Source organism: Ranitomeya imitator, chromosome 4 (assembly GCF_032444005.1).
Source record: "Ranitomeya imitator isolate aRanImi1 chromosome 4, aRanImi1.pri, whole genome shotgun sequence".
NCBI classification, from domain to species: domain Eukaryota; kingdom Metazoa; phylum Chordata; class Amphibia; order Anura; family Dendrobatidae; genus Ranitomeya; species Ranitomeya imitator.
Window position 1 is genome coordinate 258824739 of NC_091285.1, and position 21179 is coordinate 258845917.

Sequence of the window (21179 nt, forward strand, 5' to 3'; positions counted from 1 at the left end):
AGTATACATTTTTTGCAAAAAACGTATCAACCAAATACCCTGTTTTTTACATCTTTTACTAGCACTTGCGGATTACTGCAACATTTTTTCAAACTGAGTGTTTTTGGTTTTACTATTCTCTTTTGTGTCTTCAGGTTTCTTGGTGGTGTGTGAACATGATCATACAGACTTGTTCACTGTGCAAGTAGCCCATGTGTTCCTGTTTCCATAATTGTTCTCTTGTGTCTACAAGACTGGGGAGTTCCACCACTCCTCTTGGGCTATCTGCACAAAAGCTGTTCTACCCTGTATGCACACATGGATTTTTCCTCTCTGAACCCTGTTCACACAGGTTATATACAGATGATCAGGTTTTTAAATACATCAGATAGGGATTGCATACATTAGTTAGGACTGCTCTGATAAGGGTATACCGTGAAGATTGGTAGAGCAGCTTAGTATACATTTTTTGCAAAAAACGTATCAACCAAATACCCTGTTTTTTACATCTTTTACTAGCACTTGCGGATTACTGCAACATTTTTTCAAACTGAGTGTTTTTGGTTTTACTATTCTCTTTTGTGTCTTCAGGTTTCTTGGTGGTGTGTGAACATGATCATACAGACTTGTTCACTGTGCAAGTAGCCCATGTGTTCCTGTTTCCACAGTGTGGGAACAGCTGGCGTTGCTGAACCCCACTAACACAATGGCGGGTGTTTTTCTCTGTGCAGCTAGCACTTGCGGGCAAAAACTTGCGATGTTAGAGCCCGTGGTGAAGCAGGAGGAGGAGGAGAGGAGCAGAGTGTAGGCCGGAGCCTAGTTGAACCAATTTCAAAGGAAACCTTTAACCCCCCCTCAGGTGTTACAAACTACAAGAGACACACCTTGTGCAGTATTAATGCTGCACAAGTGAAAGGTTGCTCTATTAATTTGTCTACTTGCACACGCTGAATGAAAGACGTACACAATTTAGCCCATTCTACAGTCAAACTGTAGTGGATGCGTGACTTGACTTTTTAAGGAGACGCAGCACAGGTGTCCCAAATAACGCCTTGGTGCTTGGCGCAGCTTCCTGAGCGTTGTTATTTGCTGTACAGGAGTCTGCGCTCTTGTGTTATCCCTTGGCAATGCCCTATTAGAGCTGCCCGTCTTATGACCTCATTTCATGTTGGCCGGTGCGGTTAACGATGGCCATAAATCCCAGACCCACAGTGCCTTTTCATAAAGTCACACTGCGGTGCTGGGATTCGTGGCCTTGAGCAGTAAATATTTTGGCCGCTCACACACGTCCTTACACCTGCTTCAGACTGGGCGGCCTCTGCTGATCCCTTATCGCATGCCGCGGCCATGAGGCCGCACAGTCAGAAGAAGGCGGAAGGAGGGGAGTGAAGACAGGGGAACATATGCACTGCTCGTGCCCATCAATCACACCCTCGCAGTCAAAATATATGAGACAACGAGGGGCGTTGTGTCGGGCAGGGCGGACGCACAGGCACAGCCAGCCAACCAATGATGTCAGAAGACGGGCAGCGCTAACAATGGGGGTGCTGCGTGTCATTAGAAAGGAAAGTCACACCTCAGGGACAGTGGAATGGTCTCTAATGAGACACATTTTGTACGTGTTGAGTTCCACGTGGGCAAGGAGAAAAAGTCAGCCACCTTGTACAAATGCAGCAGTACTGCTGTACAAGGTGGCTGTTATACATAGAAACACCTGGGGGGTGGGGCCAGGTTCCCTTTTATTTCAGTTCATGTGCCTGCGTGGCGTTTGCAGGTCACGTTGCCGGCTACACAGCAGGGGAACAGCTGGCGGTGCTGAACCCCACTGACACATTGGCTGGTGTTTTTCTCTGTGCAGCTAGCACTTCCGGGCAGAAACTGGAGGTGTTTGAGCCCAGGGTCAGCAGGAGGAGGAGAGGAGCAGAGTGTAGGCCGAAGCCTGCACTGGTGGCAGCTTTTGGTCGGTTGTGCCAGCGTGGCTTGTGCTGGACACGATGTCGGCTACACAGCAGGGGAACAGCTGGCGGTGCTGAACCCCACTAACACATTGGCTGGTGTTTTTCTCTGTGCAGCTAGCACTTCCAGGCTACAACTGGCGGTGTTATAGCCCAGGGTCAGCAGGAGGAGGAGAGGAGCAGAGTGTAGGCCGAAGCCTAGTTGAACCAATTTCAAAGGTAACCTTTAACCCCCCCTCAGGTGTTGCAAGGTACAAGAGCCACACCTTGAACTGCAATAATGATGCACAAGTCAAAGGTTGCTCTCTTAATTTTGCTCCTTGCACACGCTGAATAAAACACGTACAGTATTTAGCCCATTATACTGTCAAACAGTAGTGGAGGCGTGACTTGTCTTTTTAAGGAGACGCAGCACAGGTGTACAAATTTACACCTAGGTGCTGGGCGCAGATTCCTTACCGTTGTTATTTGCAGTACAGGAAACTGCGCTCTTGTGTTATCCCTTGGCAATACCCTGTTAGTGCAGGCCGTCTCATGACCTCATTTCATGTTGGCCGGTGCAGTTAACGATGGCCATAAATCCCAGACCCACAGTGCCTTTTCCTAAAGTCACACTGCGGTGCTGGGATTCGTGGCCTTGTGCAGTAAATATGTCCGCCGCTCACACATGTCCTTACACCTGCTTCAGACTGGGCGGCCTCAGCTGATCCCTTATCGCATGCCGCGGCCATGAGGCCGCACAGTCAGAAGAAGGCGGAAGGAGGGGAGTGAAGACATGGGAACATATGCACTACTCGTGCCCATCAATCACACCCTCGCAGTCAAAATATATGAGACAACGAGGGGCGTTGTGTCGGGCAGGGCGGACGCACAGGCACAGCCAGCCAACCAATGATGTCAGAAGACGGGCAGCGCTAACAATGGGGGTGCTGCGTGTCATTAGAAAGGAAAGTCACACCTCAGGGACAGTGGAATGGTCTCTAATGAGACACATTTTGTACGTGTTGAGTTCCACGTGGGCAAGGAGAAAAAGTCAGCCACCTTGTACAAATGCAGCAGTACTGCTGTACAAGGTGGCTGTTATACATAGAAACACCTGGGGGGGTGGGGCCAGGTTCCCTTTAATTTCAGTTCATGTGCCTGCGTGGCGTTTGCAGGTCACGTTGCCGGCTACACAGCAGGGGAACAGCTGGCGGTGCTGAACCCCACTGACACATTGGCTGGTGTTTTTCTCTGTGCAGCTAGCACTTCCGGGCAGAAACTGGAGGTGTTTGAGCCCAGGGTCAGCAGGAGGAGGAGAGGAGCAGAGTGTAGGCCGAAGCCTGCACTGGTGGCAGCTTTTGGTCGGTTGTGCCAGCGTGGCTTGTGCTGGACACGATGTCGGCTACAAAGCAGGGGAACAGCTGGCGGTGCTGAACCCCACTAACACATTGGCTGGTGTTTTTCTCTGTGCAGCTAGCACTTCCAGGCTACAACTGGCGGTGTTATAGCCCAGGGTCAGCAGGAGGAGGAGAGGAGCAGAGTGTAGGCCGAAGCCTAGTTGAACCAATTTCAAAGGTAACCTTTAACCCCCCCTCAGGTGTTGCAAGGTACAAGAGCCACACCTTGAACTGCAATAATGATGCACAAGTCAAAGGTTGCTCTCTTAATTTTGCTCCTTGCACACGCTGAATAAAACACGTACAGTATTTAGCCCATTATACTGTCAAACAGTAGTGGAGGCGTGACTTGTCTTTTTAAGGAGACGCAGCACAGGTGTACAAATTTACACCTAGGTGCTGGGCGCAGATTCCTTACCGTTGTTATTTGCAGTACAGGAAACTGCGCTCTTGTGTTATCCCTTGGCAATACCCTGTTAGTGCAGGCCGTCTCATGACCTCATTTCATGTTGGCCGGTGCAGTTAACGATGGCCATAAATCCCAGACCCACAGTGCCTTTTCCTAAAGTCACACTGCGGTGCTGGGATTCGTGGCCTTGTGCAGTAAATATGTCCGCCGCTCACACATGTCCTTACACCTGCTTCAGACTGGGCGGCCTCAGCTGATCCCTTATCGCATGCCGCGGCCATGAGGCCGCACAGTCAGAAGAAGGCGGAAGGAGGGGAGTGAAGACATGGGAACATATGCACTGCTCGTGCCCATCAATCACACCCTCGCAGTCAAAATATATGAGACAACGAGGGGCGTTGTGTCGGGCAGGGCGGACGCACAGGCACAGCCAGCCAACCAATGATGTCAGAAGACGGGCAGCGCTAACAATGGGGGTGCTGCGTGTCATTAGAAAGGAAAGTCACACCTCAGGGACAGTGGAATGGTCTCTAATGAGACACATTTTGTACGTGTTGAGTTCCACGTGGGCAAGGAGAAAAAGTCAGCCACCTTGTACAAATGCAGCAGTACTGCTGTACAAGGTGGCTGTTATACATAGAAACACCTGGGGGGGTGGGGCCAGGTTCCCTTTAATTTCAGTTCATGTGCCTGCGTGGCGTTTGCAGGTCACGTTGCCGGCTACACAGCAGGGGAACAGCTGGCGGTGCTGAACCCCACTGACACATTGGCTGGTGTTTTTCTCTGTGCAGCTAGCACTTCCGGGCAGAAACTGGAGGTGTTTGAGCCCAGGGTCAGCAGGAGGAGGAGAGGAGCAGAGTGTAGGCCGAAGCCTGCACTGGTGGCAGCTTTTGGTCGGTTGTGCCAGCGTGGCTTGTGCTGGACACGATGTCGGCTACACAGCAGGGGAACAGCTGGCGGTGCTGAACCCCACTAACACATTGGCTGGTGTTTTTCTCTGTGCAGCTAGCATGTCCGGGCAGAAACTGGCGGTGTTTGAGCCCAGGGTCAGCAGGAGGAGGAGAGGAGCAGAGTGTAGGCCGAAGCCTGCACTGGTGGCAGCTTTTGGTCGGTTGTGCCAGCGTGGCTTGTGCTGGACACGATGCAAGCTACACAGCAGGGGAACAGCTGGCGTTGCTGAACCCCACTGACACATTGACTGGTGTTTTTCTCTGTGCAGATCGCATGTCCGGGCAAAAACTGGCGGTGTTAGAGCCCAGGGTCAGCAGGAGGAGGAGCGGAGCAGAGTGTAGGCCGAAGCCTAGTTGAACCAATTTCAAAGGTTACCTTTAACCCCCCCTCAGGTGTTGCAAGGTACAAGAGCCACACCTTGTGCAGCATTAATGCTGCACAAGTAAAAGGTTGCTCTATTTAGTTTGCTCCTTGCACACGCTGAATAAAACACGTACACTATTTAGCCCATTATACTGTCAAACAGTTGTGGAGGCATGACTTGTCTTTTTAAGGAGACGCAGCACAGGTGTCAAAATTTGCACCTAGGTACTGGGCGCAGATTCCTGAGCGTTGTTATTTGCTGTACAGGAGTCTGCGCTATTGTGATCCCTTGGCCATGCGCTGTGAGCGCTTCCTGTCTTCTGACCTCATTTCATGTCAGCCGTTGCGGTTAGCGATGGACATGAATCCCAGACCCACAGTGTGTTTTCAAAAAATCACACTGCGTGGCTGGGATTTGTGGCCTTGTGCAGTAAATATGTTTGACACTCACACATGTCCTTACACCAGCTTCAGACTGGGCGACCTCATCTGATCCCTTATCGCCTGCCGCGGCCATGAGGACACCCAGTCTGAAGAAGGCGGAAGGAGATGAGTGAACACAGGCAAACATATGCACTGCACATGCCCATCAATCACACCCTCGCTGTCCAAAAAAATAAGACACCGAGGGGCGTTGTTTCGAGCAGGGCAGACGCACAGGCGCAGCCAGCTAACCAATGATGTCAAAAGACGGGCAGCGCTAACAAGGGTGGTGCTGCGTATCATTAGAAAGGAAAGTCACACATCAGGGACAGTGGAATGGTCTCAATGAGACACATTTTGTACGTGTTGAGTTCCACGTGGGCAAGGAGAAAAAGTCAGCCACCTTGTACAAATGCAGCAGTACTGATGTACAAGGTGGCTGTTATACATAGAAACACCTGGGGGTGGAGGGCAGGCTCCCTTCAATTTCAGTTCATGTGCCTGCGTGGCGTTTGCAGGTCACGTTGCAAGCTACACAGCAGGGGAACAGCTGGCGTTGCTGAACCCCACTGACACATTGACTGGTGTTTTTCTCTGTGCAGCTCGCATGTCCGGGCAAAAACTGGCGGTGTTAGAGCCCAGGGTCAGCAGGAGGAGGAGAGGAGCAATGTGTAGGCCGAAGCCTGCACTGGTGGCAGCTTTTGGTCGGTTGTGCCAGCGTGGCTTGTGCTGGACACGATGCAAGCTACATAGCAGGGGAACAGCTGGCGTTGCTGAACCCCACTGACACATTGACTGGTGTTTTTCTCTGTGCAGCTCGCATGTCCAGGCAAAAACTGGCGGTGTTAGAGCCCAGGGTAAGCAGGAGGAGGAGAGGAGCAATGTGTAGGCCGAAGCCTGCACTGTTGGCAGCTTTTGGTCGGTTGTGCCAGCGTGGCTTGTGCTGGACACGATGCAAGCTACACAGCAGGGGAACAGCTGGCGTTGCTGAACCCCACTGACACATTGACTGGTGTTTTTCTCTGTGCAGATCGCATGTCCGGGCAAAAATTGGCGGTGTTAGAGCCCAGGGTCAGCAGGAGGAGGAGAGGAGCAGAGTGTAGGCCGAAGCCTAGTTGAACCAATTTCAAAGGTTACCTTTAACCCCCCCTCAGGTGTTGCAAGGTACAAGAGCCACACCTTGTGCAGCATTAATGCTGCACAAGTAAAAGGTTGCTCTATTTAGTTTGCTCCTTGCACACGCTGAATAAAACACGTACACTATTTAGCCCATTATACTGTCAAACAGTTGTGGAGGCGTGACTTGTCTTTTTAAGGAGACGCAGCACAGGTGTCAAAATTTGCACCTAGGTACTGGGCGCAGATTCCTGAGCGTTGTTATTTGCTGTACAGGAGTCTGCACTATTGTGATCCCTTGGCCATGCGCTGTGAGCGCTTCCTGTCTTCTGACCTCATTTCATGTCGGCCGTTGCGGTTAGCGATGGACATGAATCCCAGACCCACAGTGTGTTTTCAAAAAATCACACTGCGTGGCTGGGATTCGTGGCCTTGTGCAGTAAATAGGTTTGCCGCTCACACATGTCCTTACACCTGCTTCAGACTGGGCGGCCTCAGCTGATCCCTTATCGCCTACCACGGCCAGGAGGCCGCACAGTCTGAAGAAGGCGGAAGGAGATGAGTTAAGACAGGCGAACATATGCACTGCTCGTGCCCATAAACTACACCCTCGCTGACAAAATAAATATGACAACGAGGGGCGTTGTTTCTAGCAGGGCGGATGCACAGGCGCAGCCAGCTAACCATGATGACAAAAGACGGGAAACGCTACCAAGGGGGGTGCTGCGTATCATTAGAAAGGAAAGTCACACCTCAGGGACAGTGGAATGGTCTCAATGAGACACATTTTGTACGTGTTGAGTTCCACGTGGGCAAGGAGAAAAAGTCAGCCAACTTGTACAAATGCAGCAGTACTGCTGTACTAGGTGGCTGTTATACATAGAAACACCTGGGGGGGTGGGGCCAGGTTCCCTTTAATTTCAGTTCATGTGCCTGCGTGGCGTTTGCAGGTCACGTTGCCGGCTACACAGCAGGGGAACAGCTGGCGGTGCTGAACCCCACTAACACATTGGCTGGTGTTTTTCTCTGTGCAGCTAGCACTTCCGGGCAAAAACTAGCGGTGTTTGAGCCCAGGGTCAGCAGGAGGAGGAGAGGAGCAGAGTGTAGGCCGAAGCCTGCACTGGTGGCAGCTTTTGTTCTGTTGTGCCAGCGTGGCTTGTGCTGGACACGTTGCCGACTACACAGCAGGGGAACAGCTGGCGGTGCTGAACCCCACTGACACATCACCTAGTGTTTTTTCTGTGTAGACAACACTTCCAGGTGGCAACTGACAGTGTTGAAACCCAGGGAATCAAAGAGGAGCAGAGTGTAGGCCGAAGCCTGCAGTGGAGCAAGTTGAAAGGGAACCTTTAACCCCCCCCCCCCAGGCATTTGTTGCTGAAAGAGCCATCTTGTACAGCAGTAATACTGCACATGGAAAATGGTGGCTCCGAAAATTATGCTCCTTGCAAACGCTGAAGTACACACTCATATAATGTGTCCCCTCATACCGTCAAACCATCCCGGAAGTGGGACTTTCCTTTGTAATGTGACACAGCACAGCCGTCATTCCAACCCCCTTGGTGCCGGGCGCCACCTCCTCAACGTTGTTTGGTTCTGTCACGGAGCCCGCGCTGTAATGTTATCCCTTGGCCATGCACAGTTAGCGGTGCCCGTCTTCTGACATCATGTAGGTGTCAGGCTGGCAGTGCCTGTGCGTCCAAGCTGCCCTAGATCCAACCTTGCAGTGTCATCTAATGTAGTCCCACTGCGGGCCAGGGATCCATGGGCATGCGCAGTGCATATCATCGCCTCTCACTCACCTCCTTCCTGCTTCTTCAGACTGTGCGGCGTCACGGCCGTGGCATGCTATTAGGGATCAGCTGACGCCGCCTAGTCTGAAGAAGCGTGAAGAAGGGGAGTGAGAGGCTAGTATATGCACTGCGCATGGCCATGGATACCAGGCCCACTGTGGGATCACATTAGACGACACTGCGAGGTGTGATTTCGGGCAGCGTGGACGCACAGGCGCAGCCAGGACGACAACAAATGATGTCAGAGGACGGGCAGCGCAAACTGTGCATGGCCAAGGGATAACATAACAGCGCAGGGTCCATGACGGAATCAAACAACGCTAAGGAGGCAGCGCACGGTGCCAAGGGGTTAGCAATGATGGCTGTGCTGCGTCACATTACAAAGGAAAGTCCCACCTCCGGGACGGTTGGACGGTGTGAGGGGACACATTACATGAGTGTGTAGTTCAGCGTTTGCAAGGAGCATAATTTCAAGAGCGACCATTCCCTTGTGCAGTATTAGTGCTGCACATGGTGGCTCTTTCAGTAACAAACGCCTGGGGGGGGGGGACAGGTCCCCTTACATTTTAGTTGTGCCAGCGTGGCGGTCGCATGACAAGTTGCCGGATACACAGCTGGGGATCAGCTGACGTTACTGAACCCCAATAACAGAGGAGCGACTGTTGACTGTGCACACAGCACTTCCAGGCACCAACTGGCGGTGTTAGAGCCCAGGGACAGCAGGAGGAGCAGATTGGAGGTATTGCCGCACACACAGCTGGGGATCAGCTGACGTTACTGAACCCCAATAACAGAGGAGCGACTGTTGACTGTGCACACAGCACTTCCAGGCACCAACTGGCGGTGTTAGAGCCCAGGGACAGCAGGAGGAGCAGATTGGAGGTATTGCCGCACACACAGCTGGGGATCAGCTGACGTTACTGAACCCCAATAACAGAGGAGCGACTGTTGACTGTGCACACAGCACTTCCAGGCACCAACTGGCGGTGTTAGAGCCCAGGGACAGCAGGAGGAGCAGAGGAACAGAGTGTAGGCCGAAGCCTGATTGGAGCAAGTTGAAAGGGAACCTTTAACCCCCCCCAAGACGTTTGTAGCTGAAAGAACCATCTTGTGCAGCACTAACGATGCAAAAGGAAAAGGTGGTTCTTTTAATTATGCTCCTTGCAAACACCGAAGTAAACACTAAAAATGTGTCCCCTTATACCGTTAAACCGTCCCGGAGGTGCGAATTTCCTTCGTAATGGGACACAGCACAGCTGACATTCCTATCCCCTTGGTGCCGTGCGCTGCCTCCTCAGCGTTGTTTTAAGCTGTCACGGAGCCTGCGCTGTTCTGTTAGCCCTTGGCCATGCCCAATTAGCGCTGCCTGTCTTCTGACATAATTTGGTGTCAGGCTGTTACTGCCTGTGCGTCCACGCTGCTCCAGATCACACCTCGCAGTCTCGTCCAACGTAATCCCACTGCGGGCCTTGGAACCATGGACATGCACAGTGCATATCCTCGACTCTCACTCCCCTCCTTCCCTCTTCTTCAGACTGTGCGGTGTCACGGCCGTGGCATGCTATTAGGGATCAGCTGACGGCACACAGTCTAAAGAAGGCGGAGGGAAATGAGCGAGAGCCCGAGGGGAAGATATGCACTGCGCATGGCCATGGATCCCAGGCCCGCAGTGTGACTCAATCAGAAGACACAGCGAGGCGGGATCTCGGGCAGCGCGGCCGCACAGGCGCAGCCAGCCTGACACCAAATTATGTCAGAAGACAGGCAGCGCAAATAGGGCATGCCCAAGGGATAACAGAACAGCGCAGGCTCCGTGACAGCTTAAAACAACGCTGAGGAGGCAGCGCATGGCACCAAGGGGGTAGGAATGACGGCTGTGCTGCGTCACATTGCGAAGGAAAGTCCCAGCTCCGGGACAGTATAACGGTATCAGTGAACACATTTTATAAGTGTTAAGTTCTGCGTGTGCAAGGAGCTAAAAAAAAAAGAGCTACCTTTTCCTTGTGCAGCATTACTGCTGCACAAGATGGCTCTTTCAGTAACAAACGACGGGGGGGGGGACAGGTTCCCTTACATTTAGGTTGTTGTGCCAGCGTGGCGGTCGCAGGACACATTGCCGGCTACACAGCTGGGGATCAGCTGACGTTACTGAAACCCAATAACACTGGGTCGTATGTTTTTACTGTGCAGCCTGCACTTCTGAGCCGCAACTGGCGGTGTTGGAGCCCAGGAATAGCAGTTCAGGTGGTAGAAAGATGAACACAGCAGGAGACCTGGATGACACCCAATTACTTAATCAGGCAGAGGAGTGGCAAATTCCTGCGAGATCCAGGCCTGGTTCATTTTCAGGAAAGTAAGCCGGTCAACGTTATCGGAGGATAGTCGCATGCGACGGTCTGTTAGTACACCACCTGTGGCACTAAAGACACGTTCCGATAAGACACTAGCCGCAGGGCAAGCCAGCACCTCCAATGCATACTGGCTTAGCTCTGGCCATGTATCCAGCTTAGAGACCCAAAACTTGAACGGGGAAGAGCCGTCTGGGAGTACAGTAAGAGGGCAAGCCATGTAGTCTGTTACCATCTGACGGAACCGTTGCCTCCTGCTGACTGGAGCCGCCGGTGATGGTGTAGACATTTGGGGCGGGCACACAAAAGTGTGCCAGAGTTGTGCCATACTGGGCTTGCCTTGGGCAGAGGCACTGCTTCTGCTCCCTCTTTGGGCAGAGCCTCCCCCACTGCCTCGACGCACTGAGCTGCTTTGTAAAGCACTAGCAGCACTCCTCTCAGTTGGACAGGAGAAGATGATGGAATTCACCAGTGTGTCGTGGTACTCCCGCAATTTACGCTCCCGGGTCAACGCAGGGATGAGGTTTTGGACGTTGTCCCGGTAGCGAGGATCGAGGAGGGTGAACACCCAATAATCAGGCATGTTGAGAATGTGGTCGATGCGGCGGTCGTTTCTCAGGCACTGCAGCATGAAATCCACCATGTGCTGCAGAGTGCCAACTGGCCCAGAAACGCTGTCCCCTGCTTGAGACATGATCTCTGCCCGCTCGTCATCACCCCACCCTCGCTGTACACACTGACCACTAGACAATTGTGTCGCTCCCTCCTCTGGACGGAGCTCTTCCTCCTCCATTGACTCCTCCTCATCCTCCTCACAAATTGGCCCCTGCGTACCCCTTTCTGAGGAACCACGTGGCGCTGACTCTCCAGAAGCTGATGGAAAAGGTGACTCCTCATCCTCCACCTCTTCCACAACATCATCCCTTAACCCTTGCAAAGTTTGCTGAAGCAGGCAGATAAGGGGGACAGTCATGCTGACTAGTGCATCATCTGCACTTGCCATCCGCGTGGAATAATCAAAAGGACGCAAAACCTGGCAGACGTCCTTCATAGTGGCCCACTCTGTGGTTGTGAAGTCTGATCGGCGCTGACTGCGACTTCTTTGCGCCTGATGCAGCTGGTACTCCATAACTGCTTGCTGCTGCTCACACAACTGCTCCAACATTATGATGGAATATAGGCTGAACTGGATAGACAAATGTCTTTTTTCGGCCTTACTAACTATGTTACTATGTTACTATGTATGTTACATATGTAACGTGGAATTCCACCGGGTAGGTAGGTCACATATGATACGGTGTTCCGGAAGGCGGAATCGGCGCTGCAGAGCAGCAATGCGGGATCTGGCCAAGCTGGAACGCCGCAAGTGAGCACACTCTAGGCGGACCTTGTGCAGCAGGGCATCAAGATCCGGATAGTCCCTCAGAAAACTCTGCACAACCAAATTGAGCACATGTGCCAGACATGGGATGTGAGTGAGGTTGCCAAGGGCCAAAGCTGCCACCAGATTTCGGCCATTGTCACACACTACCATGCCTGGCTGGAGATTCGCTGGCAGTAACCACACATCGCTCTCCTGCTTGATGGCATTCCAGAGCTCCTGCGCTGTGTGGCTTCGATGCCCCAATGAAACTAGTTTCAAGACGGCCTGCTGACGTTTGGCCACGGCTGTGCTCATGTCGGTCATAGGTAAACGTTCACGGGTCCATGTGGAGGTGGACTGTGACGGATCCTGCAGAGAGGAATCTGAGGAACTGGTGTAAGAGGAGGAGTCGATGCGTACAGACTGGATTCCTGCAATCCTTGGAGTGGGCAGGACACGTCCTGCGCCACTCGCACGATCTGTACCTGGCTCAACAACATTAACCCAATGGGCAGTGAGGGAAACATATCGCCCCTGTCCATGCTGACTGGTCCACGCATCGGTGGTGAGGTGGACCTTGCTACTGACGGCGTTCAGTAGCGCATGTTTTATGTTTGCCTCAACATGCCTGTGCAGGGCAGGGACAGCCTGCCTGCTGAAGTAAAAGCGGCTGGGCACCTTGTACTGTGGGACTGCCAATGCCATCAAGTCACGGAAGCTGTCAGTCTCCACCAGCCTGAACGAGAGCATTTCCAGGGACAACAGTTTGGCAATGCCTGCATTCAGAGCCTGCGCTCGGGGGTGGTTGGCCGAGAATGCCCGCCTTTTCTCCCATGCCTGTACTACCGATGGCTGTAGAGTAGACTGGGAGTGTGAGGATGACTGGGAAGGTGGTGCTGTGGGTGGAATTACACTAGGTCTCTGGACAACAGTGGAGGAAGAGGCAACACGAGATGAAGAGGTGGTAGCTGCCGCTGTTGGTTGGCCTACGTCTTCACTGTGTTTCTGTAACTCCACCGCGTGCCTGGTCCGCACATGTTTCCACATATTTGTGGTATTGAGGTTGCTGACACTTTTACCTCTTTTTACTTTCTGATGACACAGCTTGCATTTGACAAAACAAATGTCATCTGCAACTGTGTCAAAAAAGGACCAGGCACTGCAAGTCTTGGGAGCGCCCTTTTTGGCTTTGGAAAGAGACAGGCTCCTAACGGGTGCCAAAGTGGAGGCTACAGGCTCCGCAGTCTTCCCCCTCCCTCTCCCTCTTTGGCCCGTAAGGGGAAGCTCTTCCTCAGAGCTGCTCCCACCACCTTCCTGTTCCTCATGCCACGATGGGTCAAGGACCTCATCATCTCCACTACCCTCTGCCACCAACTGCTCCTCCTGGGTAGTCTCGGCAGCACAGTACGCATCAGAAAGCGGCACCTGAGTTTCATCATCAGATGCGTACTGCGCTGTGGTCACCGGAGGCACTGGCCCACCTGCCTCTTCAGAGTCAGAGAGAAAAAGCTGTTGGGCATCACTGCACACTGCCTCTTCTTCCATTTCTCCAATGTTGCTTGGCTGGCCCCCTGTCTCCAAGCCAAGAGATTCAGAGAACAGAAGTAGAGACGGCTCCTGTCCTGGGCTCTCTGACTGCCTGGCCAATTTGGCAGGTGGTGAAGAGACAGATGGCTGCTCTCCAGTGCTCTGTGCCTGAGAGGATGTGGCACTAACTGAAGTCGATGCCGAGGCGTTAGCTGCCATCCACCCGACAACGGCTTCAATTTGGTCTTCACGCAGCAGCGGTGCACGGCGCTCTCCGACAAAGCTGCGCATGAAGAACTGTTCCCTGCTGAAACTGAGTGACGACGAGTCACCGGCGCCCGCAGCAGGCACAGAATCACCACATCCTCTCCCTGCTCCTCTCCCTGCTCCGCGCCCACGCCCACGTGCCTTACTCCCTGCCCTCTTCATCTTGGTTGACAGATAAAGATAAGCAGAAAAGTACTAAGGCCTTAGCGTGCTTATTCCTGAAATGCTCCTTCTAACAGGTGTAAGAAACACTAATGTTGTAAAGTGTGGACTAAACTTTATTATTTTTCAAATGTGGCCTACACAAGTGTTAAGTTGTGTTTGGTGAACTTTACTTTTTTTTTTGTGCAGATCGGGCTACAGAGCTAGTTTAAATCACACGGAGACCGTGCAGACAGCCGTAAACGGCGCTGCAAGGCCAAAAAACCCTCCTCTAGGTTATCCTATGTAGTGTTTTTCCACTATTTAGCTGGAGACGGGTGGAAAGACACTAATAGGAATTTTTTTTTTTAAATTTTAAACAGGCTGCACTATTTGAAAAAAAGGAAATTGTTTTTCAAGGTATGAGGCAGTAACGCACCCTGAGCTGAATCCAACCGGCTATGGCTGCACACAGACTACAGGGCGAGCTGCGCTCACACAGAGACCGTGCAGACAGCCGTAAACGGCGCTGCAAGGCCAAAAAACCCTCCTCTAGGTTATCCTATGTAGTGTTTTTCCACTATTTAGCTGGAGACGGGTGGAAAAACACTAATAGGGATTTTTTAAAAAAATTTTTAAACAGGCTGCACTATTTGAAAGAAAGGAAAATTTTTCTCAAGGTATGAGCCAGTAACGAACCCTGAGCTGAATCCAAAGCGGCTATGGCTGCACACAGACTACAGGGCGAGCTGGGCTCACACGGAGACCGTGCAGACAGCCGTAAACGGCGCTGCAAGGCCCAAAAACCCCCCTCTAGGTTATCCTATGTAGTGTTTTTCCACAATTTAGCTGGAGACGGGTGGAAAAACACTAATAGGAAATTTGAGAAAAAATGTGCAGCAGGCTGCACTATGAGCAAAAAAGGACAACTGTGTGAGGCAGTGTGAACCCCCCTGAGCTGAATACAACCGGGTATATGGCTGCACACAGACTACAGAGTGAGCTGCACACACACACACACACAGAGACCTTGCAGAACGCTGTTAAAACAGCGCTGCAAGGCAAGAGCAAGGTGAACAGTGAAGAACACACAGCGTTTTGCTAAATTAGCCTTTGGAAAGGAAAATAAAGCAATTAGCTAGCTCAACTGGCCCTCAGTTAGAACACAGCGTCCTGTCCCTAACTGAAATCACAGCAGAGTGAGCGCAAAATGGCGGCAGCGTTTTTTATAGTGCAGAGTGACATCATTTCAGCAGCCAATCACAGCCTTGCCAGTACTTACATGCCCACCATGCTAAACAGGATGTGCCCACACTTCCAATCATTCCTCATTGGCTGCTGCGTTCTGTTTGAATTCTGGGAACTTCCGATTCCGGTATCCGATACGCGGGAAGTATCGGAATTCGGTATCGGAATTCCGATACCGCAAATATCGGCCGATACCCGATACTTGCGGTATCGGAATGCTCAACACTAGTGGTGAGCACTTTGACCCACCAAGTGCTTCACAGAAGTTTATAATGCAGAACCGTAAAAATAAAAAATATTTTTTTTTTCACAAAAATTATCTTTTTGCCCCCAATTTTTTATTTTCCCAATGGTAAGAGAAGAAATTGGAACAAAAAAGTTGTTGCACAATTTGTCCTGAGTACTCTGATACCCCATATGTGGGGGTAAACCACTGTTTGGGCGCATGGGAGACCTCGGAAGGGAAGGAGCGCCATTTGACCTTTCAATGCAAAATTGATAGGAATTGAGATGGGACGCCATGTTGCGTTTGAAGAGCCACTGATGTGCCTAAACATTGAAACCCCCCACAAGTGACACCATTTTGGAAAGTAGACCCCCTAAGGAACTTATCTAGAGGTGTGGTGAGCACTTTGACCCACCAAGTGCTTCACAGAAGTATATAATGCAGAACCGTAAAAATAAAAAATAATTTTTGTGAGAAAAAAATGATCTTTTCGCCCCCAATTTTTTATTTTCCCAATGGTAAGAGAAGAAATTGGAACCAAAATGTTGTTGTACAATTTCTCCTAAGTACGCTGATACCCCAAATGTGGGGGTAAACCACTGTTTGGGTGCATGGGAGAGCTCGGAAGGGAAGGAGCACCATTTGAAATACAGACTTAGATGGAATGGTCTGCAGGCGTCACATTGCGTTTGCAGAGCCCCTAATGTACCTAAACAGTAGAAACCCCCCACAAGTGACCCCATATTGGATACTAGACCCCCCCACGAACTTATCTAGATGTGTTGTGAGAACTTTGAGCACCCAAGTGTTTCACTACAGTTTATAACGCAGAGCCATGAAAATTAAAAAATCTTTTTTTTCCCACAAAACTTATTTTTTAGCCCCCAGTTTTGTATTTTCCCAAGGGTAACAGGAGAAATTGGACCCCAAAAGTTGTTGTCCAATTTGTCCTGAGTACGCTGATACCCCATATGTTGGGGTAAACTCCTGTTTGGGCACACGGGAGAGCTCGGAAGGGAAGGAGCACTGTTTTACTTTTTCAACGCAGAATTGAAGCCCTAACCCTAGCCCTAACCATAACCCTAGCCCTAACCCTAGCCCTAACCCTAGCCCTAGTCCTAACCCTAACCCTGGCTCTAACCCTAACCCTAGCCCTAACCCTAACCCTAGCCCGAACCCTAGCCCTAACCCTAACCATAGCCCTAACCCTAGCCCTAACCCTAACCCTAACCCTAACCGTAGCCCTAACCCTAACCCTAGCCCTAACCCTAACCCTAGCACTAGCCCTAACCCTAATGGGAAAATGGAAATAAATAAATTTTTTAAATTTTTTTCTATTTTTCCCTAACTAAGGGGGTGATGAAGGGGGGTTTGATTTACTTTTATAGCTAATTTTTTAGCGGATTTTTATGATTGGCAGTGAGTGACTCACTGAAAGACGCTTTTTATTGCAAAAAATATTTTCTGCGTTACCACATTTTGAGAGCTATAATTTTTCCATACTTGAGTCCACAGAGTCATGTGAGGTCTTGTTTTTTGCGGGACGAGTTGACGTTTTTATTGGTAACACTTTCGGGCACGTAACATTTTTTGATCGCTTTTTATTCCGATTTTTGTGAGGCAGAATTAGCAAAAATCAGCTATTCATGAATTTCTTTTGGGGGAGGCATTTATACCGTTCCGCGTTTGGTAAAATTGATAAAGCAGTTTTATTCTTCGGGTCAGTACGATTATACGATAAAAACTATTTTATAGAAAAAATAATTATTTTTGCATCGCTTTATTCTGAGGACTATAACTTTTTTATTTTTTTGCTGATGTTGCTGTATGGCAGCTCGTTTTTTGTGGGACAAGATGACGCTTTCAGCGGTACCATGGTTATTTATAACTGTCTTTTTGATCGCGTGTTATTCCACTTTTTGTTCGGCGGTATGATAATAAAGCGTTGTTTTTGCCTCGTTTTTTTTTTTTCTTACGGTGTTTACTGAAGGGGTTAACTAGTGGGCCAGTTTTATAGGTCGGGTCGTTACGGATACTTAATATGTGTACTTTTATTGTTTTTTTTTTATTATTTAGATAAAGAAATGTACTTATGGGAATAATATATTTTTTTTTTCATTATTTAGGATTTTTTTTTTTTTTTTTACACACTTGTAAAAAATTTTTTTTACTTTTTTACTTTGTCCTAGGGGGGGACAATACAGATCGGTGATCTGCCAGTTTGCACTGCACTCTGACAGATCACCGATCTGTCAAACAGCGCTGCAGCGTTACCAAGTGCCTGCTCTGAGCAGGCACTTGGTAAGCCACCTCCCTCCCTGCAGGACCCGGATCCGTGGCCATCTTGGATCCGGGACTTGCTGCAGGGAGGAGGTAAGAGACCCCCGGAGCAACGCGATCACATCGCGTTGCTGCGGGGGTCTCAGGGAAGCCCGCAGGGAGCCCCCTCCCTGCGCGATGCTTCCCTGCACCGCCGGCACATCGCGATCATGTTTGATCGCGGTGTGCCGGGGGTTAATGTGCCGGGGGCAGTCCGTGACCGCTCCTGGCACATAGTGCCGGATGTCAGCTGCGATAAGCAGCTGACACCCAGCCGCGATCGGCCGCGCTCCCCCCGTGAGCGCGGCCGATTGCCTATGACGTACTATTCCGTCCTTGGGAAGTAAAGCCCACCCCACATGGACGGAATAGTACGTCTAATGGCAGAAAGGGGTTAATAGCTTCCATCTGGTACAGAAAATGAAAAAGTGCATATGTTAGGGTTAGCGGAACTCACCAAATAATAAAGGAATTTATATGAGGTGCGTTTGCAGCCCGGGGTCCACCGTGCAGAGATGGTACCTGCTGCTGAGTAATGGCAGATGGACACTTAGCTCATACTTGGGTTCGACTTCACCCCGTGTGAAATGGTAGCGAGCTCTGTTGTTTCACAGAGTCACACAATAATCTGCACCCTGTTAGCAGACACAAAGTGCAGCTACAAGACACTAGTGGGATCCCTAAAAATCACCCCCACTAATCTGGTGATTGAACTGGCTCTGACCCTAGGTGGCTTTTGAGCCCATGCCTGAGGACGCCCCAAGTCAGATGCTCAGTTCAAGCGGGAATTCCCACCCTATACTGACGGTTGTGCGGAGAGCGCACAGATGGCGCATGGTGCCGTAGAGACAGGCACTGTTACGTGCGCTTAGTGAGCAGATAGCACTGTCGGGCGCTAGATAGCATGCATCCACCATTCACGAGCAGTCAACAACACTAGGAAGGGGGATGATTAATGATCAATAGTCACACATCTACACACACACGTTTTCAAGCATACACTAGCGCATGGCCAAGTGGTCATGCGAACCTTTTATGGCAGCAGTGCTACGGGACCTTCCAGATGGTCCAATAGGAGCCGCAACAGGACCTGAGCATGTGACCCCCGACCTACAATAAGAGGTCGTCCTGTGGGCATGCTCAGTATGGGAAAAGCAGGACTTCGTACCAGAAAGACCTGCTAGTTGCTGATCAGTGCTGGCTACAAAGGCAGAGCCTGGAAGGGCAGCAATAACCAGTCATACAGTATCAGCTTGAGCCAGACGCTGGGACCGACGTCTCCACTGAGCAGGCTCCACTGCAGCAGGAGAAGAATGGGAGACAGGGGAGATGGTTCGAGATACCCCCTGTGCAGAGGCGGGAACTTGACACCTTACAGGGTATTTACCTCCCAGACCAGAGTGATCTCTCTGCCGGATAGTCATTTAACATTGTTATGTCACATGACTGCTGCAACCAGTGACCGGCCACAGCCTTCTCAAAGCGGAATTCTGCAGTTACAAAAAAAAAGGGATAGCCTACAGCACCAGACTGGAGCTGTTAGGAAGGGGTTGTCCAGTAATGTACAACCTCTTCAAGAATCTTGGAGGAGTGTGTACTGTACCGTTTGGCAATGTTGGTCAATGCTAAAGGAAAATGGGTTAGGCTTTTAACCTAAAGAACACTGTCCCAACTATGATGCATGGGGGGTGTTGCTGGAAAGGAACAAGTGCTCTTCATGAAATAAATAAGAAACAAGAATTATACAGAAGTTCTAAAGCAACATAATAACACTAAAATTGGATCATCACATCTCCCTGGAATAAATTATAAAAAAAAACCTATAAAATTATAAATTAGTGGAATTAACGCTAAAAAAATATAATGTAACAATACATCTCTGAAAACTGAGACATATATATATATATATATATATATATATATATATATCTAGTAACGTTTTGTGGGGGGCTTGTTTAAGACTGATTAGAACACAATGTCACTAAATACAAAGTGGAAACGTTAACCGTGTAAGGAAACTTTGGAACGTTCCAATCTAATAAAAAAAAATCTGTCTACTTACTTAAAAATGATGATTGATATGCGCTATCATGTGTGGAATTCTGAGAAAGTGCATCTCTGTATCTTTAGTTGAGGTGTATGTCCACTTTTGGCCTAAACGGTGCATATAACTTTACAGAACTTATACACCAGCAGTAATTATTATGTGGAGCAGGAAGACTTGTGTCTGTGCCCTGAGATCTGCATAATATTCTGAATTTCAGTTCTGTTTTTAGTCTACAGATAAATACATGGCCAAGTTTAAAGGTCATTTATTACTGCAAGATAAGCGACAATTATTTGAATGCTGGGGTCACAAAAGGTAAAATTTCCTTCAGAATTTGCACAAAAATATGCTTGTTTAACTAAGCATCATTCTGCCATCTCTTCTAGCTTTTTCAGCCTATGTGCATTGCACTCTGGTTAATATATCAGGGTCATGAAAGGAAAAACTCTGTTCTCTAATAGCATGTTTGAAAATTGGTTTTCTACATTAGCCAACCCCTTCTATTTTTTTTTTTTTTAAAGGGGACCTGAAACACTGAGGCCATTAAGAGAAGACATACTTTGAAAAACCGGCCAGGGACTATGGATCTCTGCTTACTAGCCCAAAGCAGGTCTCTGGTGGCCTCTCTATGGCCCTCTCCCCTAAACTTAGCGGTATCTATATAATAACCTATTGGGAGAGAACTTTTAGTCATGGGTAGCGGGGTGGGGAGAAGATGCCAGGAACCTGCCTTGGACTAGTGATCTGACACACCTAAACTCCGGTGCCTTTTCAATGTTTTCTCTGAAAAGCTACACTGTTTTAACCTCTTAACAGTCTATGACATACAGTATATATTCATTATAGGTTGAGAAGAATGCATAAAGCCGGCTCATGAGCTGAGCCTAAATCATACCAAGCAGCTGCAGGCTGTGTTATATAGCTTGTAACAGCAACTACAACTAGAGCTTGTTTCGATTACTGATTCTAGTGATAGGCAACTTACTGGGCTGTTTGTTGCAGTGTTTTATTAGCAGGAGATTATCACTAGAGGACTAGTTGTCTCATGCCATGTAGTCCTCCTGCTCTATGTAACCCCACCCTCACCATAGACTACACTGTGTTCCAAATTATTATGCAAATTGGATTTAAGTGTCATTAAGATTTAATTGTTTTGTTTTTCAAATAAACTCGTGGATGGTATTGTGTCTCAGGGCTCAATGGATCACTGAAATCAATCTTAAACACATGTGATAATTAGTGATCAGCGAGTGTATTCGTTGCTCCGGTTTTCCTGAGCACGCTCGGGTGGTCTCCGAGTATTTATGGCTGCTCGGAGATTAAGT